The sequence below is a fragment of the Mus caroli genome, chromosome 2 (assembly GCF_900094665.2).
Source record: "Mus caroli chromosome 2, CAROLI_EIJ_v1.1, whole genome shotgun sequence".
In the NCBI taxonomy this organism is placed as follows: Eukaryota; Metazoa; Chordata; class Mammalia; order Rodentia; family Muridae; genus Mus; species Mus caroli.
The window spans coordinates 106421477-106434839 of record NC_034571.1 but is presented as its reverse complement, the minus strand read 5'-3'; the positions used below and the strand labels follow the sequence as shown (position 1 = coordinate 106434839).

General features: G+C 40.6%; 1 protein-coding gene and 1 long non-coding RNA gene across 5 annotated transcripts in view; one reads left to right on the top strand and one right to left on the bottom strand.

The window, feature by feature from the left end:
- Fmn1 (formin 1) overlaps window positions 1-13363 on the bottom strand; it is a 371650-nt gene that overhangs the window by 199792 nt on the left and 158495 nt on the right. The gene's annotated exons all lie outside the window — the stretch shown is intronic.
- Window positions 3558-6887, top strand: LOC110283946. The gene is made up of 3 exons (XR_002376889.1): window positions 3558-3858; window positions 4269-4469; window positions 6641-6887. It is a non-coding gene; the product is annotated as an uncharacterized LOC110283946 (long non-coding RNA).

The window sequence follows — 13363 nt, the reverse complement described above, 5'->3', positions numbered from 1 at the left end:
ATGGGGGACTTTTGGGATAGCATTGGAAATGTAAATGAGGAAAATACCTAATAATAATAAAAAAAAGATGTCAAACTACCAAAACAAAAATAAAGATACTTTCTTATCAGAGACCCTTGGTTGAAAACACTTTCTCTCTGTTCTTCTGAAAAGTAGCTAGAGTCATTAAACAACCAACAGGCTAAAACTTGAATGGTTTCAATGTAAATGGAAGAAAAGAATTGGCCAAAAAGATCAGCAGAGCTAGATCCCATTTCTGCATACGTCAGTCATGAGCTCCTTGCCCTTTGCCAAGTTTTAAATTTTCTCTAAGCTTCATTTTATTGTTTAAAATTAGATATTTAAAATTTAATCCATGATCTTTCCTCTAGCTCTACATTAATAATTTCCACACACACTAGACTTCTTATCTTTCTTTCATATACCCTTGAATGCAGACAGCTTTAGTTATGAAAACTTCGTAACAGCTTAGGGCACAGCATTATGCAGTCTGTATAAAGAGCCCTAACCTTCATTATCAAATGTTCTCATGAGGTCAGACAGACTCATTAAGGTGTTAAAACACAACTGTAGTCAAATATATGGTGCAGGTTGGTTTAGACATAGTTTTGGAAGGTGGTAGTTCTAAACATTCAGTCACAAACTTTCAAAGTAAGCAACTATAACTAGGGATAGTCACAGAAGTAGTGGGGAAGTTAAACAATGAAAATAATGTTGGGGTTTGTACTTGAGGCACAGAACAAGATTGTAATCAACATGTATTCTGTGAAATAAATTAAAAGGAAAATAATTACTCAAGGGACATTTTGATAGCATTTTGCATCTAATTTTTAAGTCACCAAATAGAATATCGGTCATAGGATGAATGCACAATGGAATATTTATGAAAATAATTTTGAGTCTTCATTTTTCCAAAATGTAACTCTAAGCCTAATGGGCAAGAACAGGACTGGAGCCTTTTAGGCAAAAATGCAGCATACTAATCTTTTCTGCAGCAAGAAAGGAGGACTGGGACTTTGCGCCATATTACTGCTCAACTAGTCCAAGGGGTATCACTCCTCACTCACTCCAGAGCTCATGCATGCTGATGAGCAACTGTCTAAGCCTTAAAACTGACAGACTCTTAGCTACAGGAATCACTTTAATATTTGGTCTTAGTGACTCACCCACTTATCTTCAGGGGAGGGGCGTGGGCATCCTGTAGCTGATGCCCCGTCTGTATGACAGTTACATTTTGGAACTGTCATATGGTTCCATTTGAGACTAAATTATGCTGGGTTTGTACACTTCAAGCTTTTGGCTTGAGTATTTTTTTACTCGTTTGGTTTGTTTGTTGGTTTGCTTTGTTTTGTTTGTTCTTTTTTTTTTTTTCCTTAAGAACCAGGTAGGAAACTGAAACTGACTATTATGCAAGTTACAAAGAATTGTCCAATGAGGGTTAGTAAATATCCAAAAGAACCAACTGCTAAGTTCTTCTAGGAGTTTGGGGAATCCTGTTCAAGAGGGAGAGGAAGGATTGTAGGAGCCAGAGGGGTCAAGGACAGGGCAAGAAAACTCACAGAATCAACAAATCTGGACCCATAGGGGCTCACTGAGACGGAACAGAAAATCAGGAGCCTGCATGGGTCTAACTTAGGCCCTCTGTGTATATGCTATAGTTGTGTAGCATGTTTTTGTGGGACTCCTAATAGAGGGAGTGGGGGGCGCCGTTTCTGGTATGTTTGTCTGCTTTTGAGGCCTCTGTCTATTGGATCTATTGGATCCTCATCCAGCCTCCATGAGAGTGGAGGTGCCTAATCTTATTACAACTTGATATACCAAGTTAGGTTGACATCCATGGGAGGCCTGCCCTTTTCTTAGGGGGAAGAGGAGGAATGGGTGAGGAGGGAGAAAGTAGTAGGGGATGAAAGAGGTGAGGGACAGAGGGAGGAAGGGGACCATGTGGTTGGGATGTACTATATAAGAGAATAAATTATTTTTCAAAAAGTTTCCAAAATTCTGAAAGGAAAATAAATCTAACATAATCTATCAACTTAACAAGTTTTTAAAAAAATTGTTGTGTTGCTATTTTCACACAAGTATACATTCCATTCTGATTACTCTCTCATTATTCCTGTCTCTCTCTCATCTCTATTAACCCTAGCTCCTCCCTACAAGTCCCTTTGCCATATTCATCTGCTTCTATAAACCCAGTGAGTTTAAGCAGAGTCATCTGTGTGAGCCTGGGCGTAGAACTCTCCATTAGGGCTCCTCAGGGGCTACACAGCTGATGGGGGTGCTTCCTAACTTCCCAGAATTTATCAGTGGCCACTAGTCCAGCAGGGGTAGGGCCCACTCCTTGAAGACTTCCCTAATCTCAGGGTGGCTGTGGATGGGCCCATTTTTGAGAAGCCTGAGTGTAAAAAGGAGCAGTTGCAATGAACTCATAATAATTGGAGTGGCAATATCATGCCTGATTTTTTTATTAGTGTTTCTCTTAATCCAGCCTTAAGAATACATCAGCATTAGTATAAAAGCGTGCATAAGGTTTTTAAAATTGGCTTCTAAACATCATGTTCATTTTTTTTCCTTAGTTACATAGAAAATCACCAATCAAAATAGACAGAATTGCTCCCCAGTGCAATTAAATCAGTTGCCTCATATACTTTAGGGATCCAAGATGAAGACTATAATTCTATCAGTATCATTTGCTTCTCGTTCTTGCAAAATTCCTAATCTGTAAAACTAGGATGCTGTGGCTTGCCTTGCTTCCCAGTACAGTTTTCATGGAAAATGAAAGGCATTTAGAACAAGCTTCAGAAAAACTAAAAATAAATAAATATCCCATTGTGTGGCTTATATAATATCAGGTATAACTAACAGTCTGCTGGGGATGAACATTCACATTCATCCATAAGCTAAGACAATGACCCAGAAGTCCCCTATATAAATGTTTATGTTTTATGCTTACATGGTAGCATAGGAGACACTGAAAACACTGTGGCTAAATAAAATCCATTCTTTACTACACAACTTACATTAAATTCAATATGTACACGACAAGGATGGATGTTTCTATTGTACTGTACATGCAACAAGCAAGCCAGGATAACTTGTATGCAGGTGACACGTTCTATTGAGATTTTTCTGAAGCATTTTTTGTTTCTTTTTACCTTGGAGGTGTTTGAAGGAAAAAAGGAGGAAAAGGGGAAAGGAAGGAAGGAGGGAAGAAGGAAGAAAAGAGGGAGGAAGGAAAGAAAGAAGAAAGAACAAACCAAAACACATAACCCTGGGACTCATAATTGCTCCCTTATCTAGATAAAACTGCTACTATGTTCACAGACAAACACTGCTACAAAGGACTCTATAGATTCCTGTGGTGTTTACAAACCCCTGTGCATACTTTCTCAAAGGTCTAGCTTAGGCTGCCACTGTACTGAAGATTCTCATACAAATAGCTTAAGGCACTCTCAAATTACCCAGCTTGCTAGATATCCACCTCCCCCCGCCCCCATTCTCCTTTGGAACTTTAGATTTCTATGGTGATTTTAGAATCTTGGTCCTCTTGCTATGTCTAAGACTACTCTACCTCCTATGCTCTTGTATTCTACCATCCACCTACGTGTCAACTTCTTGAGGTCATGTTTCTTCTCTCATTCTCTTATGTACCCCTAGAGCATATACTGCTGACTTAAGGAAGAGTTTTCCAATGTCCTCAGTCCTGAGAAGTTTCTAGTTACTTTGCTTGGGAGCACTGAACTCACTTAGTAAAAGGAAAAGGGAGGGGTGGTGACTGAGTAGTGTCCATGAAAGGACTGTTATATGCGGAGCTGACACACCCTTATGAAGAGCAATCGGTCTTCAACAAGCCCATAGCTGGTAAGGACACAGCTGATGGCGGCAATGATCTTTTCTCCAAATCTCATGAAATCCTAGCACTCAGATGTCCAAAGTTCTAGGTCCATCTCATACAGACAGCATTGAGTTTTTTTTGTCTACTGATCTCTCCAGCTAAATTATTATATAATACACACAGGGCCCAGAAGAGAGTCAACAAACGAAGTGACCCAGAATCGGTCAAAATAAACATTTTTCAGTACACCAAATATTGCCATAACTGTGAACAGATGCCACACTTCTGTTTAAGAATTTTCAGAACACTGTTCTTCTAACATCGTTAATGAATGAAAGTATTCACTTTGATGAATATACTTCAGCTATTTTAAATGTGTGTGTGCACACATACACACACACACTGATTGTTGTAGTTCCCAATTCTCTTTCATTAGAACGCACAAAAAAAAAAAAGTTGAAAATGGGCATAGAAATGCCTTGAATAACAAAAAGAACCTTGACATAGCACCTGCTATGATTTGGACAAGAAATCCATCCACCCGGCCCTGGTTCTCTTATTGAATCCTTGGTTTCCCTGTGGCAGCATTAGGAAGGGCCTAGAAGCTTTGAAGATGAGGGCTAGGTGGAGGCTGCAGGTACATCCTCAGGGTCTATATCTTGTCTTGGTCCCTTCCTGTGCTGCTCTGCTTCCCATCTACTGATGAGGTGGACTTTGGTCCACCATACCCTTGGGACCACAATAATAAATCTGGCCTATCAGGAACTTTTAAAATTGTGAGCCCAAAGGAATCTTTTCTCGCTTTCAATTGTTTTTCTCAGTGTTTTTCACCATGGTGAACACAGCATGCAATACAATGTGAGTGATGAGGGCTTTTTTTCCCCCCTTTGTAGTGAAAAGAATATTTCTAAGTTTCTGTACAAAAGTAATTTAGTTTACCAGAGCATGGACATCTAGGGGTCTATCTAAGATGGGACAGAAGTATTTCTTGAGTTGGATTGCTTTATATAGGATCCTTGCATGTTTAGAACTCGTAGGATACAAGCTCTCAAGTGAATCCACAGCAACCCAGCCAGCAGACAGCAGTGTGGCCACACAACAGTTCGTTCTGAGTGACAGCACAATTCTAAAACTCCACAGAAAGTGTTTCTTGACCATGGGGCATCAATACCCATTGTTTCTAGAAATGGTTTTAGCCAAGTGTCACACCAATTTATTTGAGCTCAAAGGGAACTGATGTACTATTTAAAAACAGATCTGTTCTTTGTATAAACATGAATTAAGAAAAAAATGTAAATCTTCCATCTAGGTTTATTTTTAAGTAGGGGCTTTAATTATATATTTATAAACCTCGGGTGTTTGATGCCTTAAACAGTTAAGATAATAAGTTGGATTTGGCAGAACGTGGGCTTTGATTACTAGATGGCTGGTGATCCTTGTTGGAACACTGAGATTCACGTGAAATGCCACTCTAGGAAGATGCTGTCAGAAGAACATGGGATCAGATCTCATTTTGACTTGATTCTATTCTCCTGGCAAACCACATTCTCCTTCCTCCCTCCTCTCTTCATTAAACTTTATCAATTCTGATTGATACCCATCTCTGTCATTTGTACTTTTTCAAAGGATAATTGCTACAAGACCAGTTTTTAGCCTAAGTTAAGTAGATGACATGAATTTAAATAAGTCTTATTTTCTAGCTGATCAAAACTGAAGTATAATGTACAGAAGGTTTTCATCATATATCTTAATTCTGCCCAATGTTTAGATATCATTTCAAATTTATTGTGACAGAGGATTATGGATGGTTACCATTTTCCCCCCCACAACCCATCTTAGACTTTATAGCTGCACATATGAACAGGGTACAGAGATGGGGGCAGTCTTACCTGAAAGTCCAGCTGTAACTCCTTCACATGTCATAAGAAAGTTAATAACTAGCTAAGGAAAGATGGTCAACCTTGTCAGGTTCCATCAAAGCACATGACAGCTATGCTGTTCCACATGATGGCCATTTTGCTGTCTTATAAAATGGGTCTGTCAGCTGCAAGAGATAACTTCTCAGTCTTCTACCATGTACCCTTCAGGAGAAAATGAGCTGACCAAGTGACTATGCCAGTTATCTGCTCTAAACAATTACAAACCACTCACATTCTAAATATTTAGATTACTAGGAATTCCAAGTTGGACCATCCCCTTTCCTGCACTGTGCATCAGAACCAGAGAAGGTTTTCTGGTTGCATGCACTTGAATGTGGTATTGACACAGCATATGAAACTGGTTAGGGTAGTTGAGGTGTTTGGAAGAAAAGAATTTTGATTTTTATAGAGATTGGCAAGAAGATCACTTTTTCTTCCAAATTTTGTTAAAACAACCCAATCTCAACTATATTTGTTACAAAACAAAACGAAACTATTCCGAATCAGTTTCTCATTTTTGTTTGCTTTCATGTTACTTTTTTCAGGCTTTTAACTAATTATTCATAGATAATAATAATAATGTATCATTAAGTTCAAACATGGCCTATCTGTGATGAAAATACTAATAATCCAATTGTGCAGACAGAGTTCATCAAGGAGGAAACATCTTCCCCTGCCTGGGTATAACTGGTTTTATGATCTCAGGATTGTTGTGAATATCCTCTAGCAGTCTTCAGTAATATTCTCTTGATGCCAGGGTAATGTTTTTCTTAAAAATCTTTTGCAACCGGAAGTGCCTGGATGTAGCGTTTGGGGGAAAACTGAAGGGGAGTGAATTCCAAGAGGTATTAATTACCAATGGCTGGCATGCTCTCTGTCTCTTTTCTAGGTAATGAGGTTGCTAATGAGCTACGACTAGGTGATGCTGTTGGAATCCAAGATTTGAGTCTGAGGTAAAAAGAACAGTTAATGTGAATACTTAGCCACAGCTCACCAATCTATAGACGTTCATCTGAGACTTATAAAGCAATCCACACGTGATGAAGACTGAGAGTGGAGGGGAAAACACATAATAAATTTTGACCTTAAGAATAATTATTTGCTTTAAAAAATTAATCGAAATAAATGGTTCAAAGATGTGGCCACGTTCTTCTTCAATTGATTTGTGAATTCCTAACAGAAATGTGCCCAGTTCTGTTTATCTGTCTGAAAACATTGTCTCTAAACTTGTATGTTTAAATGTCAGACAGTGTGTTCTCAGCATCATCCTCCAGTGTAGGCTATATGATGGCTTTTGTTCCACTTACTGTGAAACCAGAGCTTCCTCCATCCTCCTCAGCCACAGGTCCATGTGACAGTTGGGACGGAGCAATGGACTGGGAGAGCACTTAGCTTTCACTCACAATGCTTCTGTCATGTCATCTTGGGCTCACCTGTTGCTAACTGGTTGTAACCAGTCCACAACGACCCTCAAAGGGTGGTTGGTTGTTTTATCTATGGTAACCTTATTCCTTTTGGATGTGTGTCATCTCCATTATATGTAGAGAAAAAGACAGCCTTTAAGCTACACCCTACAACAGCTTTGAGTTTTTCATCTATAAAGAATTCACAAATGGACACAGACATGTGACAGACACCTTAGCTAATATAAGTCCACTCACACTAACTGTCCAAATCCAGAATGTATGATAATTATCCACCTAAGACGACCTCAAGGTGCAAACACCATTCTACCAGTAAAAAAATTACAAATTGTCAAAATGTCTCAAAAACAACAACAACAACCAAAATAAACAAAAACAAAAAACCTTTCTGGGAAGATAGTTTTTCCACTACTTTTTCATGTTGTCTCTGAATTTGAAAAGCACTGACTATTCTAACATAGGGGAAGAAAAAAAAAAACTACTGTGGTTAACTTACTAATGTATGTCTTTTTTGTTTTTGTTTTTATTTTTGTTTTTTTTGGGGGGGGGGCGGTTTCTCTGTATAGCTCTGGCTGTCCTGGAACTCACTCTGTAGACCAGGCTAGCCTCGAACTCAGAAATCCGCCTGCCTCTGCCTCCCGAGTGCTGGGATTAAAGGCGTGCGCCACCACGCCCGGCATATTAATGTATGTCTTACTGTGCTGAAAAGTACAACTGTCTACTCTTTGTTAAAGACATCAATCCCTCCTGCTGCAGGCACTGAAGGTGACAGGTACAGAAAAGTAGACAAGAATGTGCTCACAATGTTCAAGAGTCTGTTTGGTGCGTAAGTACAGTAGGAAGAGCCCACGCTTTCAGAGAAGGAAAATATTTTATATATCCCGGTGAGCTCTCACTGGACTCCATAAATCCAAACGCAATGAAGGAGAGTGGGAGTTATAGGCCAGTGGTGATGTTATAAAGAAAAATAGGCAGGAAGCTGAAGTCTGAAGGTTCTACGTACCAGCCTAAGCGGGAACCATGAGCCTTTGGAGATGGCTACTAGTGACTGGTAATGAACTAAGGGCTTGGATGTGTGTAAGCTAGGCTAAAGCGCTAACTAAACTCACATGATTGAGTGAGGCTGTCGGAAGGATGTGTACATCAGAGGACTAGGGAGCTACAAGTAGCATCATTTAGCCATCAAGAATACTCTGGAACTATGTGACCTTGGGCTTAGAACTCTCCATTAGGGCTTCTCAGGGGTTACACAGTGCTTTCTAACTTCCGAGAATCTATCAGTGGCCATTGGTTCAGTAGGGATAGGGAAAGGGTCCACTCCTTGAAGCCATCCCCAATCTAACGTTGGCTGACAGAGAAAAGGATGTTAAGGATGCATCCGAGATTTGTGGTGTGACTTCTAGGAAAAAATGGTGAAACCTCAAATAGACAGGGCAGCTATGGATAGACGCTTCTGTAAATCATGCTATGAACCAGAAGGGGGCGCTAAACAACGAGGTGGAGCCCCTTAAACCCAAGGCTTACTGGTTTTCAGGTGCTCTGGCTTTGATAGTTTTAGAACGAGATACTGAAAACCTTCCCCGATATTCCAGCAAAAGTCAGACATGCAATGTTGGAACCCAGGGGAAGACACGAATCCAAACACACGCGTGGAAAGTTCCCAGGGCAGAAGTAAACATGAAATCCCTAAGCGACGAGGCCAAGTGACTAAAGCCACTTAAGGGAAAGCTGAGAGTGGGGCAAAGCTGAACCTGAATGGATGGAAAAGACATGGCAGGAGTATGGCCGACGGCTTCCAGGAAAGGAACCGGCAACTCCACTGTTCTTTCTGCAGCATTAGCAACTTCACAAACCTCACCCTGTGCACTCTGAAGGGAATGTGGCGGAGGTACTGTCAAAAAGCGCAACTGTGCCTAGTGTCTGGGCGGGCGGGCGGGCAGTCGGTGACTCTGTTTGCATCTTCTGATGCTCGAGTCTTGTGTCCTTTCTCCTCGGCAGAGCTGTTTCCTGGTGCTAGCCAAAGCACAGAGCAGTAGACTGTGTTTCTGTCTAAACACTAAGTCACTGCCTTGCTGTCAGAGACCTAGCTTTAAACGGCTGAAGGGGCTTGATAAACGGTGTGAAAATTTTACAGCCCTTCCGTCAGGTGCCATAATTTATTATCACATAATGCACAGTTAGAAGAACCGAAAGGAACCATCCCACGAGGGCAGACGGTGTGGAGGCAATGGTCCTCTGACACTCTGAGGCCACAGGCACTGTATGGATCCAATAAGAAAGCTGCGTCGAGAAATGAGCAAACAACCTCTTGATCTTGCAGAATGTTTTTGGACACCTAAAGGCTCTTTTATTACTGAGGCTGATTAAAATGAAAAGTTTAAACGACTAAAGTGTTCTTTTTGATGAGTTTTTGCCATGAACTATGAACCTTGTGGTCCAGGGGGACTTGAGCCCTTTGATCCCGGGCGCTCACATAAAGTCAGAGCCATAAAACATCAGTGGGTTTGGTTTTCCTGGTGTGGCTGATCTTGCCAGATTTGTAAGGCAATCTTATTCTTTGCCCTCCCCAGTTTGGAGACCATCTGCCATTGTTTCACCCTGAGAGGAGAAAAGCATTGGTTTTTGGCATTCCAACTATGAAGAGTAAGCCATTCCTCTGGTACACTAGGATCTCACAGAAAAATCACGATACCATAATATTATATTCAACAAGATGGGGTCTAATGTTACTTGATGGGCTCAGAACAGAACATCAAAAAGGAAGCCTTGTTCCACACCATAATGGCCACAGGTTTTCACTACTTGAGACAGTTAAAGGTGATGCGGTTTGTTGTGAGGCCAGCTTTAAGAGCCAAGCCACCTGAGCAGCACAAGTCTGAGGTGGGAAAAGTGCAGTCATATGTGTCTAGCAGTGATAAGTTTAAAAGCCTGTATTTGTGGGAGAAATAAGAAATTACCCAATCATACATTTGTTATGAAGAGATATTTAATTATTTGATTTATCTTAAATATTTGATTGATCTTCTACTCATCCTCCAGTGTTTGTATCTGGCCTACAGTTCCACATTTCTGCAACTGGAAAAATAAATTTTTACTATAAAGACTTTCTGAAGTAGATCTGATGCACTGCACAATAAGAGGGAGGAGCAGAAGGAATGGGAGAAGGAAGGAAGAGAGGGAGGAGGAGGAAGGGGAGGAGGAGGAGAAGGAGCAAAACTGCCATCACAATTTACGAGCAAGCAGGACTACAAAGGACTTTAGAAAGGCCTGCAATATAAGGGCTAATACAATCAAAAGTTAGCCATAATTATGTTTTAAGGGATAAAACCGTCAGAAAAACTAGTGATCCATATAGCTTATTCACTAGGCCAAGGAATATTAATTTGACTTGAGTAAGCAGTTTTCAATGATTTTGTATTTCCCAGATTTTCCTGAAAGCTGGAACACTTTCCCCACTGGAGTCATGAGATGTCTCAACAGTTCTATGGCGAGTGACATACAGTCTGCGCTTCAGTCTCTAGGCGATGCTTTGTGACAGTCTCAGATGCACTCTCTCAGAGAGCATCTCAGAGGATGGTCCCTCCAGAAGAGAAGCCTCCCTGCCCCCACCAAACCGTGTCCTTGTCCTCTAAGGTGAACGTATCCAGTTAGGTCATCTAAAACTGGCTGCTCTATGCGTCAGGGCAGGTCAAATGTTAGCAATTCAACCCTTGAACTTCCTCTGTTGAATTTGAAAACTGTATGTTTTTTTAATTTTGTTTATTATCTATACAGCAGATAGGACAATGAGCTAAAACAAAAACAAACAAACAAAAACTCCACACCCCACACAGTTGGATGACATAGATACCTATAGATATTGTAAGAAACTGCCCCTGTGCATGGGCACGACTGTCTGGTGGCATATGTAAACTGGGTTTACCTACGGAAAGGATGTCCAGTTGTCACGTAATACAGTAATATGTTATAGGTACCTTTTTCCTCCCCAGTAATTTGTTTGAGAAATATTTACTGTGTACTTACAAGATCCTAGATACCACATGCAGCATCAAGCTGTAAATATTCATTTAAAACAGTGATTCTCAACCTTCCTAATGCTGCTGCCCCCTTAACACAGTCCCTCACGTTGTGGTGACTCTCAACCATAAAATTATTTCATTGCTATTTCACAATTGCGACTGTTATGAATCATAATGTAAACAGCTGATATGCAGGTTATCTGATACAGGACTACGGAAGGTGTCAGGACCCTAGGTTGAGAACTGCTGGTTTGGAGAGAGCCCCAGCAGCCCTGGTTCCAGCAGAAGCGGCGACTGGCACAGACAGGTACAGTACAAGTGCTCCTGGCCAGCAACTGAAGCTCGCCCTTCATGCCTGCACCTTGAAGCCATCTGACCTGAATGAGGTTAACCTTCCAAGCTGCCCCTCCATGTCCTAAAATCCAACTCAACAGCCACACCCAGGGCTTTGGAAACACAGATCTGCTTCTTTCTCTGCACAGTACCAGTCAGTGGATCTCACGGTCTCGAGGGTGAAACTAGAGGACTTGAGAAAGCCCTGCAAGGTCTCACCCACATGTAAATGTAGAACCTAGGACTTGACAAAAGTGACTTTCCTATTCTAACACACAGTATAAAAGGTCTTAAAAATTCCACCTCAAGGCTTCATTTTCAGCTGCTGTCCTGTTTGCCACGACTATGTTCTAGGGACCAGGCTCTCTGTTGTCCCTTAGAGTCGCCAGGCTCTTTACACTTTACACTCCACTCAAACTGTCAGTTCCTAATAGTGTCTCTCCTTTCCCTCTAAAACTACACCTCTCAGAGCACACCTCAGAAGCACTCAGCATAAACATCCCATGAGACAGATATTGTCATACTCTTATTCTCCCTTTCTCCCCCCTTCCTCTCTCCCTCTCTTCTCTTTCCCCCTCTCCTCTCCTAACTCCCTCTCTTCCCTTCCTCTCCTCCCCTCTCTTCTCCTCTCCCCATCCCAATGCATCAAAATTCTGTTCTGATTCCTTAGCTGCTGCACAGTGCCAACAACCAGTTTGTTCAGTTCATTAACTTCACTAATACATACTGAAAGAATGAATCAATGAATGAGATCTCTGACTCCCTATTCTATTTTTAAATGAAATAGATGAAAATTTAAATATATAATAAATTAAATAAAGATGTTTAAATGAATATGTTTAGATGAAATAGGCTCTTAACTCATTTTTTTTATATATCCTTTTCTCTTTTGTCATGTACAATGGATGTCTGGATGAATACACAGAAAGACAGATTTAATTGAGAGAGAGGATATATCACATCTGTACATTGATTTTAGCCTTATCTCTGTGTATAACATGCACACCATTTTTTTTTAATTCCATTTTTTTTTTCCAAGAAAAAAAATTTAGTATAAAAGCATGCTTGGTTCAAAAAGTAAAAGGGTCAGCCTGCCCTCTAGTGGTATATCTAGGAATTGCTTCTGAAATGAAACCAGATTCCCTATCAGACAGGAAACCACATTTCTCAGTTAAGACTGTGTACCACTTATATTCCAAATAAAGAAAATTAAGACAAAACTAATGGTACCATTACCAACAAATGTGCAAGCTTCCACAAACATAGTAAAAAAACTGTCACCCACATGGAAATCAGAGACATATATCAGATTACATTTTAGAATGATTTTCTTCCTAGCTAGCAATGACTCTACAGTTTAGGGAAGGTGTGTGCTGGTGGTACACGAAGAGGCAGTAATAACTTGGTACAAGCTTCCATGCCACCAGGAACTAATAAACACATTTCTCTTTCTATCTCAGCTCCTGGTTAGTGGGCATGGCTTGACAACATCTGCATTTTGTGGGACAAATGTTCAGACTGCTGTACCCTGGATCCTGGGTGTGTTGGGGACTGGCTACTTCACAGTCTCCATCAGAACTCAACTCCAAGTCTGCTCACGGCCTTCTAAGGAGCCTGAATGGCTCAGGCTCAACCTCTGCAAAGGATTTAATTCTGCTAAACTTGTGATGGTTTATATTATGCACAACAAAAAGATAGATGAAAATATCCCTTAAGACATTCTCTGTCTTCCTTCACTGGCATCTTAGTTACACTGATATGAACATTTAGGGGAATACCAGGGAGGTTTTTAGAGATTTTTCATATGTCACATTTGTGGCAGTTTGGTTACACTGA